This window comes from Linepithema humile, chromosome 5 (genome assembly GCF_040581485.1).
Source record: "Linepithema humile isolate Giens D197 chromosome 5, Lhum_UNIL_v1.0, whole genome shotgun sequence".
Classification (NCBI taxonomy): domain Eukaryota; kingdom Metazoa; phylum Arthropoda; class Insecta; order Hymenoptera; family Formicidae; genus Linepithema; species Linepithema humile.
This window is the reverse complement of record NC_090132.1, coordinates 3,902,828-3,917,256: the sequence shown is the minus strand read 5'-3', so window position 1 is coordinate 3,917,256 and position 14,429 is coordinate 3,902,828. Positions and strand designations below refer to the sequence as shown.

At 46.4% G+C, this 14,429-nt stretch overlaps 1 protein-coding gene across 1 annotated transcript in view; it reads right to left on the bottom strand.

Moving 5' to 3' along the window:
- Window positions 1–14,429, bottom strand: part of phtm (phantom) — a 157,354-nt gene that overhangs the window by 113,168 nt on the left and 29,757 nt on the right. Inside the window, exon 4 of the mRNA XM_012372708.2 lies at window positions 4,331–4,419. The gene's annotated coding sequence lies outside the window, so the exon portion shown is untranslated. The remainder of the gene's footprint in view (window positions 1–4,330; window positions 4,420–14,429) is intronic.

Here is a 14,429-nt window from a genome sequence, read left to right as displayed (position 1 = left end):
AAAACGTTCCGCAGGAAAGGGTGGGCGTTCTCGCGAGCGCGATGTAAGTAATTAACGACACGTTTATACGATATCGTTTGCTGCGAGAGGGCTGCGGCGGCCGGGCGCCAATGAAGAACCCCGCTAATAGGAAGTGCTAACGGTGATATTCCCGAATGCGTTCCCGCGCGCCCGGGAGTCGTTCCGACCCTCTCTTCGCTCCCCCCCTCTCACCACCGTAGCTGCTCTCGCGGCCCTCAGTCCACTGTAATTCTTCCATTAATTTTTGCTGAGCTCGAGACTAGTTAATATGCATTAAAAAGGGTTAATAAAAGTGGCGATGGAGCAGGTCGCGAGAATACCGCCGGGTCGGGAAGAAACGATATCGCGATGCTCGTAAAGGCGATCGGTCGTCTCCTTCACGCCTTCACGCCGCGTTTTCGATTGTCGATCACGGCGCGACGGCGAACGAGTCGTATTTTAAAGGCATTACATGGACTCGGAACACGACGGCGGTCGCTAAGAGTTTTCCGTTTGCGTTCTTCCTGAGAGATATCGCTCTCCCGCGACCGCCCGCGTGCACGGATTCTCGACGTCGCGCGCGCATATTTATCGCCGAAAAATGCAAAGGGGCAGGCGAGAATACTCAGCGCGCGGTGCGGCGTCGCGCGGACAAAGCGCCCCGGCGAAAGAGGGAACCGATATTTCGAGGCGGAAGCGTCGTTTTCGAGTCGTCGTGCCATTGTTCGCTGTGGGAATAATAATTGGTCTCCCCGGTAATCCTGGAAGGGCGGCGAGGTGGCTGGCGTGGTTCAGGGTTCGCCGGCAGAAGCCGACGACGGTGCAGAAGGAAGAGCGACGAGCGGGGTCGTCGGTGGCAAAAGGGAGAAAGCGGGGATCTACACGGGCGAGGCGAGACGAGGCGAGGGAGAGCGGACGAAGGGGGTGGAGAGCTGGTTTCTGGCTACGGATAGTCGCAAATCACTTTAACTGCGCGAGGAGCAGTTTGGAGCCGCTAATGGCGTCAAGTGTCTCAGATACCGCGGCTTCGGGGTCGTCCGGCCGGTCGTCGACGAGCCGGTGTTCTCCATCGAGAACGAAGACGCCGAGAAGGCGCAACCCCGAGCGCCCGTGGGTTGGGAAATGCGTCATGCGCTTTTATTGTTACTCACGACGGATGCGAGATATGTCGAGTCGGTAAAATGAGTCAGTCTCGCGTATCCTTTTTCGCCGAAGGATTATCCTCGTCGACGCCAATAAAATGTGTTATTATTTGACATAATTAAAAAAAGCGAGAGCATGTGTATAATATCACTAGATATGAATATATAATCATACAATTACATTTTTTCTTTTGTCTCAATTTTTGTGTTGCTTATGTAGCACCTGCACGCATAATTTATGCACTCCGAAATCAGCGAAATTTAAGCACGTTATCCAACACCGTCACCTGCGCTTGTGCTAAATACTAACAAAACAGACTTTGTATTTTCGACTTTTTGGCGATGTCGCAGCGTCGGCAGCGCACGCGGCGGTTTTCTAGGGAGACACGGTCGCTTTTCAAAGGGCGGTAAAACGGCCGCTCGGAGGGGCCGCTATGACGGTACCGCGTTTAATGTCCGAGCGAACGGTGGCCCGTCCTCACACACAGCGGGTAGTGTCCGCCATCCGTTACATCTATAAATCTAAGATAACAATATTGCCACCACCACCACCACTACTAGCACCGAGCGGCACCATCGCTATCGTCGGCATCGTCGCCATCGCCACCGCTGCTGCCCCGTGTTAGGGGGGCCTGTAATGAATGTTTGTTCAGCGACCATTAGCGCCGCGCCCGGGATAGTACATCGTGCCGGGCCCCACAAAACCATTTTACGCACATGGGGACGCGCTCCGCGGTGTCGCTCGTCTCGATGCCGAAGACCGTTTGCATGCACGATTCGAGGTGTCGTCAGAATTTTATAACTCTTAATATCACGCTAAATTCACTTAAAAGATGACATACTTTGACTGTCCATTTCTATTCTAATTTAATTAAAATTAATTTATTAGAAGACAAACGATGTGATTTTCCTAAATCCTGCCAGCAAATCTATTCGATTCATTTTTACTTTTCAAATATAATCTGTAGATATTGCTCTTCTTTTTAAATGTTCCATATTTTTCTCGATTTTTTAATAAACGTCCATTTAAATTGTACATAAAAAATAAACAGAAGGGCTGATAAGATTAAAAACCTTTGACATGTGATAAACTTAACCAGATTGTGGAAGCGCTCGATAACTATGTCGACTTAAAATTTAATAATAATTCCTATTATACGAGAATTTACAATGCGCAAGCGCTATGTAGAATGCAGGCCACATTCGGAATATAATCTAACATTTATAATTCATCGAACCAGACGTGCAAATTACGGTTCCTCGTTAATTAAATCAGACATCCCGTGTCGAACGTGTTCGGAAAATCGGACAATCTGGGAAGCAGCTCTTTTAATGACAATCCAAATACGTGCGCGTCAGCCTCCTTTATAACGAGAACAAAAAAAAAAAAAAAAACACGCGATTGCACGCGCGATTGGTTCATTCAGTCGAGTTTATTTGGGAAACCGCGATTTCGCGTTTTACACGACATAGTGAGCTTTTCGTGCTTGCCATCATATATACAAAATATATTACCAACTTGCGTATCTGTGTAATCGACACTGACCCGCTCACATCTACATCGGAGCCGTCGGTACCCTACGGGTATTTTTGGCAATAAAAAGGCATGTATAAAAAAAATGCTCTGTGACCGGTGCGCACAGGTGTGAGTGAGCGGCGGGGATCGCGAAGGGGGATCGACGGGGGCGCGGTAGCGGGCTGAAATCGACATCAGCGGCCAGCGCAAAATTTATTTATTATTTTTGTCGTGCAATTTTGTATCGTGCCCAACTGCGGTGAAATTAAATTATTATTTTGCCGGTATAAATCATCGGTCGTTCGAGAGAGGGATGACCAGTGAGTGAGAGCGGGATAAAAGAGAAAAGGGGGAGAGGGTGAGGGGGGAGAGCGGGGAGCGGTCAGCGGAGAGTGGATGAGCAGTGAGAGAAAGAGAGCGCGGACGGGAAAGGTTGGGGGGGGAGGGGGGGAGGGGCTGGGGAGAGACAGAGTGGAATGGTTCGCTTTAAATCCCCGCAAATGAATATTTATATTTTCCATTGAATTACTCTTTCGGGGCGGCATAATACGCGTGAAATTGAAATATATTCGATAAATTATTTTATCGAGCGACGGCACGGCTAATCGGCGTTATATTCCGCAGAAAATCCGGCGCTGCTGTGGCGGCCGAATTTTACGATGGCTGGGTCACGTCCGACCTTCGCGGCGAGAGGAACGGCTACATCCGCGCGAACGTCGTGTTGTGATACGCGAATCCGGAAACGAGAATTGTAAAGCGTAAAACGAGAGATTATCTCCGCGCGAATCTGGTGCGCGTCATATTGAAAATTTGCTAGGATTTTTACCGCCGCTGTTGAGGTAAAGAGCCCGCGAAAATCGGCACACGGCTAGTTGCTTTGTCGCGCGGCGCTTTTGTACAATTGCAAACTGGATATTCGTGATATCAGTTTTCTGTCCGTTTTGCTCACCTATTTCAACTGCATTATTATTGGCTCAACATACTTTTCTACGTTTAAACACTTATTATCTATTCTTGTATTACGATTCGATGTTTATTCCTTTAACTATATTGTCCTAGATATCATCCCTGTGAGTTTCAATCTAGAAAATATAATAAAGCTTCTATCTCACATTAATTTATTCGTATGTTTCTCACTTGTCACCTGCAGATGCATTTTAATTAGCCGTATTTTTCTCATCGGCCGACCACAACAAGACTCTTTGCCGCGCGCGTACGATAACAGATACCACCGTAATCAAAGGTGCGATTTTGTTTCCCCATTAGTGGCCGGCGCAACGAATCGGCCGGCAAAATAATCGGAGAACGCGGCCATCCCGCGATCGACGTTCATGCACGCGAGAATGATTGCGCTCCGTAATTCCGTGTAAAAGCCCATTCCGCGATTTCGTAATTCGAAATAATTATCGGTACGCATTGCGACGGCCATTATCGCGGACAAACAGTTTTATATCGTAAACAGACGCCATTAACAAAGAAGAATTGTTCGGCGTTTCGATGCGCTCAGCAACAAAAGCGCGGTCGATGTAACTGCCGTAATAACGAGCCGCGCGGATTAATTTCGTAACACGCGCCGCGGTTCGCCACCGTGCCGCAACTCAATCTGCGACTGAACTCGTGACGCAAACGCGCCTCATCCTTTCTTTTTTTTTTTCTTTCGTCGTTCACTTACCTTTCCGGCGTCGTTCTGTCTTCCGTCTCCCCGCGTCTCCACGGCTCCCGCGGAAGGGAAGGAGTCCTGAGCGTCTCGCAGGGCAGGCGCTGAAAATTGAGATTCACCATATTAGGGACGTAACCGCACTTTATTGGCTACGGAGTCTGCACGGCTGATACAGCCGCGTAATATTCCGTAATAACAATGATTTGGTGTGCAGGGCTGCTGGCAGTCTTGCCTCTATCCCCCGACCCTCTCGCTCGCCGGCCCTCCTTTCCTAGTTTCTATCATCCTTGCACCCATCGTCCCCCCGCCCTTCCCGTTTCCGCGAGTCCGCCTCGACACCAGCCTGCAAAACTATGGTAACGGACGACGAGAGGCACGGAGATAGGGACGGCACGAGGGAGAGCTTGCGGTGCAAGCGCTGGAGCAAACGAAACGCGAAATGCTAGAGGAGAGAGGGGGGGGGGCGAGACAGAGAGCAGAACCAGCCCGCCGTGAGTTAAGCGTTTAATAAGCTTAATCACGCGACAGATCTGTGAGATACAACTTGCTTCGCCTCGCCACCGAGGCAGCCGCCAACCCTTCCCGCGGTATCCTCCCCCTTTCATCCCTGCTGTTACCATCTGCTGTTACTATTTTACCGGCGTAGCGGCGCTACGAATGTGCGGGAGTCTCGCTCCGCACGCCTACGCAGCCTGCGTGCTACCTCGTCCCATTAACGGTGGCCTGTTTATTGCGACAGAATAACGGATCCGCGAGATTATGCGGGAATCGCTGCGAGCCGCGCGCTCGCTCGTCGATCGTTCCGTGGATGGGAAATGGAAGAGAAGATTGCACGATTCCGATAAACGTTCGGAAAAAGATACGGGGATTTTTACACGTGCGAGCACCATTATCGTAGTAGGAGCTTTTCGATTGAATGTATGCAAAGTATTGTATTTGTTGAAATTTTCGCAACCCAGTTTGCTTCTCTTCTTAAGCTAATAAAAAATTCGTATGTTTTGATCGTGCGTTTAATTTTCTTCTGTTGAGATTTTCAAAAATACAAAAGCTTAAAACTCGAAAATTTTTTGCAGATAGATTAACTCTCTCTCTCTCTCTCTCTCTCTCATGTAAACTGTCTCACTAATTTGATGATAATAATAGAACATTTTTAATGCCAATTATTAAACATGTTATAAAAGAGTTCGCGAGTTCTGTTCTATTAAGTACAATATTCTCTGAATAAAAGTTAAATCTCTTCGTGTAAATTATATAACTGCCGACTCTCATTGATATGCCATATATCTTTACACTTAATCAAGGGCTTAGGAACACCGTGCATTAATATCGTACTCGGCGACGATGAAATGTAGGTTCGATGCTAAATAATGACGATTGCGAGACAATGCGCGAGTTAGTAAGACCGGAACAGGGATCAGAAACTCGTCGAAGTTCGACAGGCGCCAAACTTTCGATTCACATGCCGCACCCGATAATAGGGGTTCGGCTCGTAATTCGGTATAAATTAACGGCCATTCCGCGAGCATAGAATCTTAGAGCGATTGTTCGAGGAGTGGTGCTTCTACGGTCGCGTCTGCACTGGAGAACGAACGGTCGACATCAGCATAAGTCCTCCAACGTGCAGATCGCGCCGAATAGTTTACCAACATTGATCATGCACCGGTTGCCGATACGTGGAACAATGGACAGACTCGTCGTAGATTCCACTTGAAACTGCGCCCCAAGTCACCGACTTCCGCGCGAATCATACATACAAGAAACGTCTTACGATTTTTTTATCTCGCGATTATTAATTTCTTACTCGACAATGCAAAAAAGTACGCAAGCTTGATTTAGAATAGACTGCAAATTGCTCACGTAAATTTATTTTAGAAGTTACTAATTATTCAAAACTTTTCTAAAGTTTCTATAAATAAATGTCACTATGGTCTTTTCAAACTCATATCTTTGGCGGAAACGTTCCCACGGTTAGTATTCGTTTCCGCTGTGAAAAGAATTAGCGTTACAGAGTAGGAAACTTTTTGAAATCTCAAAACTTTCTTATGTACCCGCGTAGATATCGAAGAAAAATAACGGCATCATCTAAGATCCTTAAATATCCGCAAATTGCATTTCTCGGGATCCCCATTCAACGTTGATAAGGATGGAGAACCGGAAGTGAGTGCGGCAGATGAATATCGCACAGAGCCGAAGTTCCGCAAGTTTTTTATGGCGATAAAATAAGCTCGACGGGTCGACCCGACAAATAGGGAGTGCAGATAGCATTGCAGCTGCACGGCAATTAGCAGTCACTTCCTAGTTCCTTCAATGTTTTCTGCGCTGTCGCGTTTTTGCCGCTCGCTTTACGGCCGCTTCTTGTGGACAGAAGCTTCACTGTCAGTTCCGTTATACGATCGCACATATTTATGACTCTTGGAATAACCTATGTTATTTCGTTCATTTACACCCGAGCTATTCTAATTAAAACGGTTGAAAAATATCAGATATAAAAATAACATCATTTATTCGTAAAAAAATCTGGCTTTAGATTATAAGGTCGGCCAAATAAAAATCATTCCAATACATAAGAAATTAGTTGTCCAAAAAATTTAATTCCACGTGATATTTTAACTCGTTTCTCATTTATATATTTATCTATTATATATAGAATTATTGATTTTTATTTATGTATTTATTGTTTCTCTCGCTCGAACTCTGTCAAATTCATTAATCTACGAAACGCGGAAATTAAAAATTAATTTTTGATAAAATGGGTTCTGCGCGGTAAAATTAATCGCCAAACTATTACTAAACCATCTCTTTTATTCGATTAAAATTTAAAAATAATGAAAAATTTTAATAAAATGATTTTATATGAGTAAAAAAATATTACAATGATTCTTTATTAGACAAAATCTGTATATGTCGCACTAGTTTTTCTTTAGACGAAATATATGTTAGCCAAAAACTTTCGTTCGGCAACTGTATATTTATCAAACTTCTCGATACAAATTGTTTATTGCGAGTTTCAAAGTCAAAAGAATATGTTATTACACTAGAAATGTTGATGCACGGAAATTCTAAAAGGATAGAACAATTATTTCCAGCAGCGTATATAAATGTCTCGCAAATTTTCACTTCGGGTTCCAAGCGCCTCCGAGGAAGCCCGGTCTTCTCGCAGCTGAAGAGAGGTTACGGATAGCTGCTGCTTATCTGCCTTAAACGGCGATGAAGTGGTTTCATCTTGGTGTGAGTGTCTACCTACCTACCGACTGGGATGCGAACAAGCCGAGCGTCTCTCTTTCCTCCTACGGGAGCGCGCGCTCTCGCTCTCGCCCTCTCTCTCGTTCAAGGGAGCAACATAACGTGGGGTTCTGGTGAACGATGACGCCCTTGAGGCAAATGCGTGGTTTCACGAAGCACGCGCTGACAAATGCATTCGTCGCCGCAGTCGAAACAAATAATCATCGTTTGCGCGATGACGCACGACTATGTCGATAACAGAACGCTTTTACGCCTGATACGGAAAGGGCTTAATCGCTGTTACCGGATATAGTTAATAATTGCTTATCGCGCACCACTTTTGATCCTACTCCCACCTGGTATTGATATACCAGTATAATTGTAGCCAGTTTTGTTCGTAATTCCAACGTATATCGTTTGCGACCCTTTTGCTTTACAGATACACAGATACGCGAAATTCGATATTTATATTCACAAAAGTGAATGTCGAATAGGTGCTACAAACAAGAAAATTATATTAAAACAAGAGATTTGTGCGTTAAGAAGTATATCAAAGTTGAAATAATCGTTTGAACTTGTGCAATTTAATTTTTTTTACGTTTTTAGAAAATTATGTCTTCATAAAATCATTTTAGAATAATTTATATCACGTCTATGACAACGTAACATCAAAGTAAACCGTGATGATTTATGTGACAAAAGATCGAAGTCGCATTACTCGTTAAATTCGCGATCTCAACGCAACGTGACCGATTGATCTTATACCCGCGAGCTCTCTTTCCTTTCTTAACTTTTCGCTGCCGCGTTTCGACGAGTTGCACAAAGCGGAGTCTTCCGTAACGAGGCACAATAGTTTGATTTCAGTCGTCCAGACGCGAAAGACCGTCCCGGACGGCCGTCGCCGCTCTTTCGGTCTCCTGCCGCTCTTGGGTGTGAAACTTCAGCAATTTCCGGACGGAGGAGCTTCACGAGAGCCAAAGGAAGAAGAGCGTCTTCCACGCCCGCGGCCTCGCCAACTCGTTAAATATGCATGCGACCGGCGGGGCGGTGCCGCGAGGGCGAGAAGGGGATTTTCGTCCGACCGTCTTCCTTAATTATCCCGCAGTTGACGATCTAATCGCGCGTGCTGGACCACCGAGAAACGGAAGGGAAACCTTTGAGCCGTCCACGCCGGGCGAACTCTCTCCGCGCCTTAACACCCGACTTAATACCGTCGAGTACGCTTATGACAGCGGTCGAGGCACGAGGGTACGCGAAATTATGCTTGTCAGGTCCATTATCCCTAGGCAAACGCTGCTAGATAAGCAGCAGTAGGTTCGGAGGCGTGCGTGGTTCAAGCAGAGTTCAACCGGGCTGCTACGTTCAATAGACACGTAGAATACTTTTATCGAAAATGTATTTCTCACGAAAAACAATCTATTTAATAAGCAATCAAAATTAATTGTCGAATTAATTACAAAACAACTGCAAAAAATTCAATCGAGTTAAAATATGTTATACTCCATCAAATAAACATGTTATACTTTATAAAGTACTTTTAGATTGCATAAACATATATATTTAAATCAGAAATAGTTTTAAAACTCCGATTTTCTTAGATTTAACGTAACAAACAGTAAAATATTGTGTCTTCAAATGCAAAGAAAATTATTCCATTAGTTTGTAATCGTCCTATGGAGACTACTGCGAGGGGAATTGTTAACAAGATTTAAATCTCAAATGTATTTGCCTTGGCACCAAGCGGTCATCAACGCTGATAACATCCAGGACGCCTCGGGTGTTAAGACGTTAGCTTAGACGTTAATAATAAATTAATAATTTCCTCAGACACGGAGATGTAATGCCCAGAACATGTGAACGCTCTATGAATTAATCGCCCCCATCAGAGCGGCCTAATTCATCGGAGGATCGGTCGGATCACGCATTTGCGGCAACTTCACGAAAGTTTGCGCGTTTCTTTACGCTTACGGGCGGAGCGCGTGCGGAAAAATGGAAACACGTTCCAGCGAGCGGAGAAAAACGCAGGAAGAACGATGTAGCCGCGCCCCGTTAATGATTGCATTAAAGTAAACGAGCGAAACTACGGGGGGCGAGGGGGCGAGGAGGAAGGGGGGGAAAGGGAGGGACGCCACGAGATGATGGTGGGAGGGAGGGCGGGCGAGCGTGGGACTCATTCGGCCTGAGCCGAGTAGCAATCATCATTAATTCACTATTCCTGACAAACGACAGGGTATTCGCGCTGCCACGGATAAAGGGGCCTGGATTTGCCCGGAGAAGAATGCGATTAATTTTTCTTACCGGCGCGGGCGGACGCGCTCAGTCAGCCGCACGTTTTCCCTGCGGTGTCTTAACGATGATCCCGCGAATCGAGTCCCGGACGTTTCGATGGATGGTGCCAACCATCCCTCGTTCTTTAGCCCGTCCGCATTACGCTTCCCGTTCGCACGTACCGCGGCGAGCCGTCACATCGTGAGCACTCGCGAACAGCTGGAACGGGGGATCTGATGATTTCATTCGCCTTCTTATATGACGCCTCGTCATATCGCATCATATTTCATTTAATGGGAAAAAATTGCAGCTAGTAAAGTTTCGTTTTCTAAAAATTAATATTAAGTAAAAAAAAAAAAAGCAAACAAAAGAAATCGTTTTAGACAACTCAGATAAGCGATATTCTTTAGTAGCAACGGAACGTTTAAACAATTTTCTCAGGCAAAAGAAGCACGTTTAACTTGAAAGTATGATGCTTCATATAATTGCAAAATTGTAATATTAACTTTTTAGAAATTTTGCTTTATATTTTTTTAGTCTCCAGTCTATATCTTTACTTGCATATTCTATCGTAATGGCAATATCATTACTGATAAAGTTATGTTGTTTATCATTCAGATAAATATAAAAAAAGATCTATTCATTGAAATGATAGATGCGTACGCCCCGACGATACCTCGCGTCTTCGTCTGAAGACACTACAGCGCCTACTCGCAGGCGCCTTTGTCTGCTCACAGCATCGTCTTTTTCACTGACAAAAACTCCGATTGAAAAGATCAAATAAACTACGATTTACGCCAAGCAGTCTAACCACGCGCGGGCGCGAAATGACACTGCAACCGCTAATAAAATTGACAATTCCTCGTAACCTCGGTCGTCCCTCTCTCTCTCTCTCTCTCTCTATCCTACATCGACCCTCTCTATCTTGATCCAGAGATGGGCATGCCGATACATCACGAAGTGACATGCCGTATAACGCAGTCGTATTGAGGCATCGCGGCGCAGGGCCGTAGGGTGGCGAACGGTCCGAAAGAGGGTGGCGACGATGGACGAGGGGGGTCGGAGGGGGGGCGCGAGTCCGGACGAGGGTGGCGGGTCACACATAACGGCCGAGCAGCATTGATACGGCCGGATCACAGCCACCGGACCAATGTATTTTACTGCCCCGAGGCTTAGCGCTATCGAGGCACGCAGTCACCCGCCATCACTCTGCGCTCGGGTATGTAGTGACGGTAATAGTCACTATATCATTGGCTCTTGGTAATACCCTGGCCGCTGCCGCTGGTGTCCTCTCTCCCCCCGTCTCGCCCCCGCCTCGCGCCGATCACAACCCCCGCGCCGCGATCGCCCTCTCCTCCACCTGCGCGTAATGTTCGAAATGAAAATGAATGTATTTCGGATAGCGATAAATACCCCGACGATCCGACCGCGTCGCACGGCTTCGCGCGCCCGCTCGTACGCCCCGGAATGAACAGGTGATCGCAATGGGCCGGACCTTTATTATTATGCCGGTGTGCCTACGATGTATCCACTGTGCTCCCGTCTGTTCACGCGCCGCTCGTGTCTGTCCGGTCTCGCCGAACGCGTTCCGAGCATTATACGGTCGTTTTTGTTTATAAATATCGCAGAGTAAGTGAAATAAATAGTCGGCTTTAGACGCGGCGAAAAAAGAATAACCAAAAATAATGTATCAACTAATAACAAATTCGAATTTAAGAAATTTCATTAAATCCTGATGTGCCAATTTACTTTAAGTTCTCCGATCTTGCAATCATTCATAACGTACACTTATCGTTTCAATACTTCGAAAACAGCGTTGCCAAAACGGACTGTTACAAATCTTTCGGGATCATTGAGCATTGTTAAACACGCGATATCCGCCGTTCTTTTTCCGTCATATCCAACGTATTCGTCTCCTTTTTCTCGCTCGATCTCTCTTTCTCTCGTTATTACTCGCATTCTATCCTTCTGCGGCGCTCTCGAGATGTCGTCCCCCTAATTTATGTGAGCGGGCTACTTCCCGCGAGCGGGAAGAACGAAGGAGGGAGAAAGATAACGCGGGTAGAACCGAGAGGATTGCGGAGCGCGGGCGAGAAAGGAAGAGAGAAAGAGCGACGTTCGCGTCGCGGCAGACAACGCCTGGACGGTGCAAGGGTGAAGGTGTACGCTCCTAGAAGATATCTATGTATCCGTCGTGGCGTCACGACGTCTCACTAAATCTGGCGCTACGTGTCTGGAGCGCCGCGCCACCGCCGGGGTAAATCAACCTGAGTTAACTCCGTCTCATCCGACACGCCGTTTCCGGCTCCGTCGTCGCTGACAAGCGCACGTACACGTACCGCGCGAATGTATGCTTCCCCTTGTATGTATACGCCTGTACGTGTGCTCACGAGAGAAGAGAGGGAGAGCGGGGAAATTCCGCGAGCGAGGAATTCACACTTAGAATAAAAGAATCTAGCGCCGGCAGCCATTCCGGACAGACGAAATCTTTCTAATCCGCTCGCAGCTTACCTATCTCCCTTTATCTATCTTTTTCTATCTTTTTCTATTCTTCTTCTACGCTGATGTGGAGACAGTAAAATTCTAAGTTGTGATCCGTCTACTCTGAAATTTGACTTGCTCACTCACGATAATCAGATTTTCAAATTAATTAACACTTTTTGCACATAATCCACTTTAAATATAGAAATTAATTCTGCTTTGTGATAGCAATATATCTATGGAATAAAATATAGATACGGCAAAATCTGACGAAAAATAAAAACATATTGCAATTGATAAATGTCAAAAATAAATAATTCGTTATTAAATTGATCAAACGCGCGAAAAACTTTTTAAACATTTTTGCTCGATTTAATATGAGCGTGTTAAAAGTAGAAGAGAACTGCGAAATAGCGTGGATGCGATTCAGATGTTACGGCGTTAACAAGATACGTTTTCTACGCAGAAATCGGGATTCGTTGAGACGTGGGAGATCCAACTTGTCCGCAGGGATAGGTGGAGGTTTTGGCCCCGGCTTTGGATTCCGGTCCAGGGAGATTGATCCGAGGTAGCATTACTTCTGGTTAGCCTCCGAGCGACGCGCTGTTAGTCTTCATTCCTCTCCACCTCTCGTAACTGGCCGCAAACTCCGGCTCCTCGCTTGATTGCGTCTAGTTAGAACCACGCCAGACCCATCAGTCGCCTGCCGCACTCGTTCCACCGCGATTATTTGTCTTCTCATTTTAAGAGTCCGGAAAGGAAAGCTTCCCGCAAGCAAAGGATTACGTTCTTAAAGACAGTCGTGAATGCCACCGCGAGAAAGACGGCGAGAAATTTATAAAAGCTTCTCGAGACGGATGAGAATTCGACGTAAATCTTTAAAAATGACGTTATTATTATTTTTAATATTAACTCTCATTATCGATGAGATTAAAGCTTTGATTAGTTTCTAATCAAAGACACTTTTCCAGAAATATTTCCAGAAGTGGAAAAAATTTGTTAAGCGATGTAAGTTGTTAAATATAATGGCAGCAGACGAAAGAGAAATCTTCATAACTTTCTGACTGATTGAACGCGTCGCGACGAGAGAGGGTGAAAGCACGAATGGACGTACGCAGAGGGTATCGGTCCACCATCGTAACGAGGGGAAGTCACGATCAGCCGGTTATATCGAGTATACGCGCAACGTTTAATAAGCTCCAGCCGGAAATGAAAACACTCCAAACCTCTCTCTCTCTCTCTCTCTTTTTTTTCGTATCTCACCTCCTGGACGTACGTACATACGTATACGGTCTGGGTGTACGGTACGTGAAATCCGATCGTAATTTCAGCCGCACCGTGCCCGCCGTAGCTGCTAATCCATTCATACGCTCTCCGGATCCTCTCCCTCTTCTCCACGCTCCCCTCTCAACCTCCTCTCTCTCATTCTCCACTTCCATCTCTATCTCTCTCTCTCATTCTCTCTTTCCCTCGCCATCGGTGTGGCGATGTACACACCAGGTCGGATATATCGGCCGGTATTTCAGCCGCCATGCGGAGGTAATGGATTCAGAAACGCGGCGGACACCGCGCGCCCCGTGTTAATAACAATCCATACTTATTGCCCGCATATTTTACCGATCCCCCGCGCCCTGCCGCTTGCTACCGACTATATTACAACATATGGAGAGCATAAACTTTTATGGCTACCCTTCTACCGCCGCCCTACCACCTCCGCCCACCTCCTCCGCCGCCTAACAACCGGCCACCTCGTCCCCCCTCCCGCCCCTCGTCGCCCACGCGCTGCCTTTTTCTAGTTTTTTTCTTTTCCCTACCTACTTTCACTAATTACAGAACGAGAGGACGAAGGGGGACGGTTAAACGATCGCGCACCCGGAGGATCTACGGTCGGACGAACGATACTTCGACCCGGTCTACGTCCACCGACGAGAACGTAAATGGCCCTCGCGCGTGCTTCACGGAAATTCGATGAATCGAGCCGAGTCTCCGGGGTGAATATTCTTAGGCCCGTGACGTACGACGCTTGCAAATGTACACTGGTGTACTGCTAATGGAGGCTTACGGCTGCTACATTTTGTTTTGCGCGGTATAAGTAGGTCTTTACTGCGGAGAAATGATGTATATTAAAAATTAGACAGAA